We start from the raw sequence: 9,400 nt of genomic DNA, 5'->3' as shown, positions 1-9,400 counted from the left end.
ATTTTTTACTTTTAAAAAACAGGTACCCATTTTTTATTTTTTTAAAACGGGTGCCTGTTTCTTAAAAATTTAAATTTAATTTTTTTTGAGAAATAGGTACCCATTTTTTGAAAATAAAAAATGGGTACCCGATTTTTTAAAATAACGAGTGCCCATTTTTTAAATTTAGGGTCGGGCACCCGAACAAAAAATGGGTGCCCATTTTTAAAAATTGGGTACCCGTTTCTAAGAAGTTTCATTTTGCAGATTTGACTTCCGCGAAATTGCGACCCAACTTTGTGCATTCACCCATCATTCAATCTCTCACTAAAGAAAGAAATAGGTTTATCTTCTTGAAGCAATATAGCTCCTATTGCACTACCACTTGCATCACATTCAACTTGAAATACCTTATTCAATTCAAGTAAATTCAATACAGGTAACTCATCAACCTTTTGTTTCAATGTCTCAAAACTCTTATCAGCTTCATGTCTCCACTTGAAATCCTTTTTATCTATTCTCATTGTCTCAGTCATAACATTACAAACAAAATTGAAATTCTTGATAAACTTCCTATAAAAACTAGCCAAACCATAAAATAATCTTACCTCACCCACATTCTTAGGTGTAGGCCATTCCAAAATTTCTTTTACCTTCTCAAGATTCATCTTCAAACCATCAGTTGAAATAAAAAATCCCAAATACACAATCTCCTCTTGCATAAAAAAACACTTTTTAAGATTAATCATCAACTTTTCTTCTTTCAATCTATGCAATACTTGTCTAACATGATCAAGATGTTCTTCCTTACTCTTACTAAATATTAGAATTTTATCATCCAATTAAACAATTAGAAACTTGCCCAAAAATCTTTTGAGAACTTCATTCATCAACCTCATGAAAGTACTAGGTGCATTAGTCAAACCAAAAGGCATAACTAACCATTCATACAAACCATAATTTATCTTGAAAGCAGTCTTCAATTCATCACCTTCTCTAATTCTAATATGATGATAGCCACTCTTCAAATAAATTTTGGTACAATATTTTTCTCCACTCGAACAATTCATTATGTCATCCAACCTCAGCATAGGAAACCTGTATTTCATTGTGATCTTGTTAATAACTTTGGAATCAGTACACATTCTCCATTCTCCATTCTTCTTAGGTGCTAATACAACAAGTACAACACATGGAATCAAAATTTCTCTGATCAAACCTTTCTAGAATAATTTATGCACTTGTCTATTAAGTTCTTCATTTTTAGTAGGTGTCAATCTATATGGTGCTTTATTTGGAAAACTAGCTCCAGGAATCATATCCATGCAATAACTTGTACTTCTCCTTGGAGGTAAACCATTGGGTATATCCCCTACAACAATATCTTTATACTCATTTAGAAATTTTATAATTTCCATTAGCACTCGATTAATACTACCAGTTTTTGTTGTCACTTAGTTATCATTAGCTTATATCACTTAGTCACTACTGACTAGAACTTGGTTAACACTATTTTCTGATACTCAATTGCTACTAGTAAAATTTGGTCTCCTCTGAATTATGGAAAAACATATTTGACTCTTCTTCATTTCCTTTTCAAATTTCTTTCCATTAACCATGAACATTCTCATAGTAGTACATTTAACCACATCTAGACTTTCAATTAAAGGCACCAATATTTTCTTTTTTCCATTCACCTAAAGAGTATATTGATTCAATCTTCTATCATGTATATCATATTTCCAAGGTCTATCCTATAGAATATGATAACAATCCATAAGTATAATATCACATAGAACTTCATCGACAAAATAATGTCCAATCTTGAACTTAATAATACATTATTCACTTACCAATATCTTATGCTCATCTTTGATTGATGAGATATGATAAGGCTTAGGATTCTCCAACCTCTACAACTATAACTTTGTAACCAATTCTTTTGATGCCAAATTTGTAGAACTTCCACTATCAATGATCACCTTGGAACATCTTCGAACCATCTTACATCTAGTTTTGAAAAGACTTCTCCTAAGGAGAGGTTCCTCATTACTTCCCTTATTACATAAGGTTCTTCTTACCATCAAATTTTCTCTAGCCTTAGGCCCACTAGGTGACCCTCAATGTCTCCTTGAACCACAATATTTCTATTACCTTTCCCATTTTCAGAGGATCTACATTCAAAATATCTATGCCCTTCTTTACCACATCTGAAAAAATTACCGCAAAAACCACCTCTAGAATAAGAATTACCTCTCCTCTGGGTTGTACCTACAACATCTAATATGGCTACAATTTGTCTCAATGTATCCAACACGATATTTTCAGCATTTTCTCTACCTTGAACCATCTTTACAATTAGGTTCTTACAAATTGTAACTCTCTACAAGGTGTAGGTCAAAAACTTAGGGTTGTACACAATCCAATCTCCACAAAGATGAACCTCTGCTCTAATAACACCTGATGTAGGGATGGTTAAGATAACTAGAGCCAAAGACACACCCAACTATTCCAAACCACTTGCGAGAGTAAACACAATGGAAAACAACAACAACAATAACAAACACATGAGATAGAGGAATAAATGCTTTCATAGATTCATCAAATACCATCCTAGCTATAAGGCCTTCTAGATTACGACCAACATTACAATCAAATTTGATCTACAATGACTTCACATTCTTCACTTCCTTTTTCTTTACCTACACTACTTTTCCCCTAACTTTCGTCCCCTAAGACTCTACCCAAAACCTTCTTAAATACATGCACAACCATAAGTTGGCCTATTGGAAATAGAAAAAAATAATCCCCTATATTAAATGCTAAAACAAGCCACAAGTTGGCTCTTAGTAAACACCTAATATGAAATTAAATTCAAAGGTCGACAATTAAATGCAAAGGTTAGCTTCAACTAGAAACCGTATATATACAACTCAACACATGAAGATCCAAACAAAATGTTCTAACTTGGTGAACTCAAAAACCAAAGGAACTCAAAAACTAAAGGAAATCGAGAACCAAAGGAACTCAACAACCAAAGGAACTTGGCAACCACTCTAACTTAGAAACCAAAGGAACTCGATAATTAAAGGAACTTGGCAACCAAAGGAACCTAACAATGACTACAAAATTTAGAAACCAAAGAGAAATTGGCAACCACTCTAACTCAACAACCAAAGGATATCTTAGCAGTAATTGTGAACTCAAAAAACATAGAGAACTTGGCAATGCAAGACATTGTAACTTGATAAAAACTAAGAAACTTGACAAACATCCAAGATAGCAATGCAACTAAGGATGCTCCTACATCAACTTCATTCTCCTTGCAACTAGATTTATCCTCTTATACGTATGCCACTCTCTTGTCATTATTTGAAGAAGAGGGCTTTCTAGGGCATCTATATGTTGGGTGGCTTAGTTGACCATAATTATAACACTTCATACTAGCAAAGTATGAGTTTTTTCTACCCAATCCTCTACTCCTATTCAAACCCCCTTGGTTGCTTCTTTCTCTTCTATAAGCTCCTCTAGGAGTGCTTTCAATGGCTTGTTTAGTCAACTTGGTTTCACCTTGATTCCTCTATTCAGTACCTCTACCTTGGTATCCTCCTCTTTGTCCTCTCTAATTTCTGCCCTTGCCTCTAACCTTAACGTTTGGTTCCCCCTTCTTTCTAGTCTTCTCTTCCAACTTTAGGGCTAGCTAATGGCACATTTGAACATTAGTAGGTGTCTGTACTCTTAGTTCCTCTTAGATATTTCATTTTAAACCACCCAAGCACCTAGCCACCTTTATTGGATCTTCGTCTTGCTTCTTGGATCTAGGGAATAATTTCTAAAACTCATCTATATAAGAGGACACATCCAAGTCTCTTTGCTTCAGTCCTTGTCTTCTTTTGTGGAGTTAAATCTCATAGTTCCCTGGTAGGAAATTCTCCCTTAGTTTGGTTACCATGGAATTCTAATTAGCTATAGGCTTCTTGCCTATCCTATCCATCTCGTCTTGGACATATTTCCACCAAGTCAATGTTGATCCTCTAAGTCTTGACTTGGATACTTTGTTCTTTTATGCCTCTGACACCCCTTTACATTCAAAATTGTTCTCCATCTCATCTCTCCAATCCATCATTGCATCTATGTCCATCTTCCCACAAAATAGTGGCATACCTTCCAAGGAATTTTGTCCTAGGGATTTAATGGACTTCAAGAAAGGTTCCTCATTCAAGATAGGGTCTAGCTTAGGGATAATATCTTCTTCTACTATCTCCTTACCTGTAACATTATTTTCTTCCTCCTTTTTCTTAGTTGCATCAACAATTGTATCCAACTTTACCTTTACCTCTACTAAGGCCTCTTCAAGGAGTCTATTCTTCTCCTTTTTCTCATTAAATTCCTTATCTATCTCTACATTAGTCACCATTCTTGACTCACCCACTGACTCTCTAGTAGCTATAGACATACACCAAGTTCTCAAGTCTTTAACTTGCTTTGATACCACTCTGATGTGACAAATAATCTTGCTCTTACCCTAGTTCATCTAGGGTCTCCTTAGATCTTTCTCTTGACCTAATAGGGCTTCCTCCTACCCTATTCTCCTTAGGCACTTGACTATGAGGTCCTAGTCCCTTCAACTAGAACACACTTTAGTAAGAACAATCACTCCCAATCCCCATTCTTTAAGCTTGAGTTATCCTTCTTGCCTTATTCACATAAATTCCACAAACAACCCCAATCACTCATTTGACACTCCAAATGATGGAATGGTCATCTACGAAGGCATTTGGATTTCCTTTAAGACTCACAACCATCACCAAACTTGAAACCTTAATTGAGTTCCAAAAACCATGCAAGATTACAAAAAATGCTTGTAATAGGGCTATAAGCAACTAGCCCTCCAAATGAAGAAAATCCAAAATAACTTGAAAAACTCCTTAACAAGGGGGTAAACTAATCTTTAATCCTGATACCCTTTTCATAGATCTTAAGGATTATGATGGTCTTGGGTTTCCAACTAGTCCATATAGTATGACCATAATTTAAGACTAAAAATCAACATTCACAAGACCTTAAACTAGTCTGAACAAGAATGTAATGTCCCCATATTTTTAGCCTCTTAGTGGAGTTCTTAGCCTTTACATTCTTTGAAGGCCAAGTGGAGAAATAAGGAGGAATTGATTAAATTAGTTTCTTATAAAGATATTAAATAAATTAAAATTAAAAGGTCTCTTTATATTTAATTAATTTAATTTTCTAGAGAACAACTAATTATTGTATTGGAAAGGGGGAAGCTTCTAGAGAGTGCATTTTCTAGAAGTACAACTAATTATTGCATTGGAAAGGGGGAAGCTTCTAGAGAGTGCAATTAAATAATATTTTATTTTCTTCTAGAAGGGTGAAGGAAAAGAATAAATAGAGGCAAGAGCTTCATTGTTAAGCATCTGATTATTGTCAATTGCATTTGATATAAACATGGAAGAAGAAACTAAGGGTTTCTGATTTCAATTATCCATCAGAGAGCATTAATTCTTCAATGTTGCAACCATTTGAGGTGGCGAAATATCCACCAAATTTAGCATTCAAGAGAGCTTCATTCTAGAGTTCTATTTGTCCTTAAAGTTAAGGAATGACCGAAGGGTTTGAAGAACATTGAAGGACTATCAAGTGCAAACCTGAAGATTCATCTTTAGTAGCCATTAGTAATCATTTTTTTCTTATTTCTATAGTACACGTGAATAGTTTCATGCTACAGTACCTGTGCTATATTATGTATGCTTGATTTTAATGCATTTTTCATCTCCATCCTTGGGCATCACTATTATCAAGTTCCTCTTGCAACTATTAGTAGTTAGCATTATAATTGTAGGCATATAATTTTTTTTTTGTAAGTGATATTTCAAAATCAGATTTGACATCGTTGTAGTCATTATTGTAAGCCCATTTGTCTTGGCAAACTCATAGCAACATTGTACATGGGAATAAATTCAATAAATGAGATATATGTTGCATACAATTTGTTTGACAAAATGTCCATCTAATAGCATATATAATCAACATAATAATTGTATGCCAATTTTTTTTTCAAAATATCATCTAGCTATAGGTATGCATTCCATATCTAGTTTTCATGTATATGCATTGAAAATACCAAAAAAAATTGCACTTAGACATTAGTTTATTGTGAGAGGTATTGTAATATCATTTTCAAATATTCTAAATTTCTTAGCATCATTCAAACTATATCAAACAATCTGAAACACAAAAAATCAAAAAAGAGAAAGACAACATACAAGTGTTCAACAATATTCCTTGAGCTAAAATTAATAATTTTTGACAAGGGATATTACATTGGTATTAGAGCTTGCTTGCAAAGTGTTTGAGAAAATGTCAAACAACTAAATTTGAGAAAGATTTGGTGTTTCACAAAATTATAACCAGTTAAGGTTATTATAGTGGTATCAAAGGCTTGATCTTGCCATCCTAGAGGGTTGAAGTTTCATATGCACCCACAACACTGAGGTCACCTTAGTGTTTTAACTCATAGGAGATTAGAACAAGAGAAAAATCAATTTGAGAATATACCCATAGAAGAAATGGGTGACAAGGGAGGAAAAGAGATGGCAAGAAATAAAGGAAAAGATAGTGGAGACAATGAAGAAAGAGAAGCATGAGAGTTCTTTAGACATTTGGTAGTCGAACAAAAATGGATAGTTGAAGCTTTATGAAAATTTACTACAATAATATAGAATATGAATCCACATATCAAGCAAAACCAAGTCCTAGATGATGATAGGAGTATAGTACAAAGAGCTTCCTCCTAGACCATTCATAGGCCTACACACCCTAGCTTTCTCAAGAATAAACACGAAGATGATAATGCTAAAGGAGAGGAAACATTTTCATATCATCTTATGGTAGTGAATGCTGAATGGGAATCATTGACACCAGAGGTAAGAGAATACCTAAGCTTTGATAGATCTCTAAGTCAAAGGAGAGAGCATTACAAGACAAGGCAAGATCAAAGGCCAAGAGACCAAAACAAAGATATGAAGCATGCAACTAACAATATCACATTACCTATTCTTGATGGAAGTGGGAAATTAGAGCTCAATCTTGGATTCATAAGAATCTTTGACCCATGATAAAGGAGAATGACTTTATGTATGCTAGTTCAAATAAGGTATGTAAAATTTTGTATGATGAATTTGATAGACATGCAAATTTGAATCAAGAAAATAGTATGACAGCCTTGGTTGATAATTTTTCTACATCATTCTTACAAGAGATTTCACAAGAGGTTATGGAAGTGACCATGGGTGTTGATGCTCAAGATACCAGCACCATGAATGGAAATTTCATAAACACTTCTAATTTTTATGACATCAATTATGAAACCTTGCATTCACAAGGGCCAAATGCTATCCCTAAGATGTCACTTGGTAGTACTCAAGAAAGGGGTATTAATGATACAATGTATGATGTAGATTCATGTATTGATGAGTCTGATTCTTTAAATCAGACCTTAGAAAATGAGTTTGAAGATTCAATTATTGACATGGAGCCCTAGGATTGTGAGCTAGAGGAACATGCAGTTGAGTTATCAGTTGAAGGACATAGTAACAGTACCTTGGATGTTGATATGTGCATGGACGATAGCACACAACATAATGCATCTAATTTAGATTTATTTCAATCAGGGAGCTTGCTTTGGAATGGGCAATTACAAAGACCTCATCATTTGATTGTGCCACTTAAGATGGATATTAAAGTTGATCCTCTACATAGTGGAGCAGCCTCTAGTATTTTGATTACACATTTTGAAGGTAAAACTTTACAATGGCATGATATCATTACTAATTTGTTTGAGGACAATTGTATTATACACCACCATTCTCCATATAATGAAAACGTCAACATTATGATAACATCCATTGATAGTAGCCTTGCACCTAATTATAAATTGAAAGATATCAATTATACAAGAGCTAGTTTAACATACTTTGGCATTAAAGAGGTGAAGAAGTTTAAAGAAATTAATTATGAATGGTTGCAAAAAGATAAAAATACTAAATCGTTGCTACCGATACAAGAAAGCATCTTCAAGAAGTGAAAGGAACATCAGAAGACTCTTATTTAAAATAGAGAATGAATCTAAAAAGGTACCTAGATCCGGTGACAACAATGAAGTTGACAAGTATGGTCAATTAAAGGTAAAGATTTAAAACATGAAGAAACAAGAACAATTTAAGGGTTCTTCATATGTGATTGAAGTTGCTCATAGCTTGGAGACTTAGTTGAAGGTGAAGAAGGATGAGAATATTTCCACATTATCTCATCATGACATGATGCACAAAAAAATTGAGGATCACTTTTGGGTAGTTCAATAAAAGTTAGATCTAAAGGGGGAATCAACAACACCCCTAGATAGAGAAACACTTCATGATTTGAGTAGAAATAAGTTTAGTTTGTATTGAAAAGGGGTGCATGATGCAAATCATGATTGTCCATTAATTTTTAAGGGGAAGATTAACTGTGTTATGTGGGCATATAATGAGAATTTTGAATCTAAAAATTTAGATCATTATTTTTATCAAGAAGGGTCTGAGCTAGCAAGATCAGAACATGAGGAAGAAATGGCTGAAAGGGAAGAGTCATTTTAGCTATAGGAAGCATGTCTCACTAACATGAAATGTGAGGGATCCTTTAAGATGAATGGAGTTTTAGTTGGGTAGAAGATCATTACCTTGCTTACAGGAACCACACATAACTTCATTAATGCTTGGTTGGTTGAAAGACACAACATATAGATAGAGGTTTTTGAGGGTATAAGAGTAAAGGTTACAAATGGCTACACTCTTAGGTGTGACAAGAAGATTTTTGATCTTCCAATGCATTTGAATAACTTTGAGTTTAATGCATATTTTTATGTTTTAAACATGGGAGATGTTGATATGGTATTGTGGATGGCATGGCTCCATGACATAGATTGTGTTTTGATGCTAATGCATGAGAAGTAGCAAAAACATGTTTATCATCTTGAAATACAATAGTTGAGTTAGTCTATGTTAGTTTTTGTGTACAAAAAATTGTGGAGGGATTATATTCTGCATCTTGATATAGATTTGGGTATTCTTGGCAAAGAGACCTTGTATGTCAAGGAATTCAAGTGTGAGTTAAGCTCTAAAGAGTTGTTGTACTTAGGACACATCATTAGCACACAAGAATTATGCATGGATCTAGACAAGGTCAAGGCAATCATTGAGTGGCCTACACCTGAGAGTCTCATACAACTTAGAGGAATTATGGGCTCATGTGGTTTTTGCTGTAGATTTGTTAATGGATATTCATGACATGCAACATCACTTTCTGATCTAACCAAGAAGGGATATCTCAGGAACTATATTGTAGGGTAGCAAAAGGGATGGGT

Source organism: Cupressus sempervirens, chromosome 7, assembly GCF_028749045.1.
Source record: "Cupressus sempervirens isolate cs-2001-9-10 chromosome 7, ASM2874904v1, whole genome shotgun sequence".
Classification (NCBI taxonomy): Eukaryota; Viridiplantae; Streptophyta; class Pinopsida; order Cupressales; family Cupressaceae; genus Cupressus; species Cupressus sempervirens.
Note: the sequence above shows the minus strand (reverse complement) of the source record.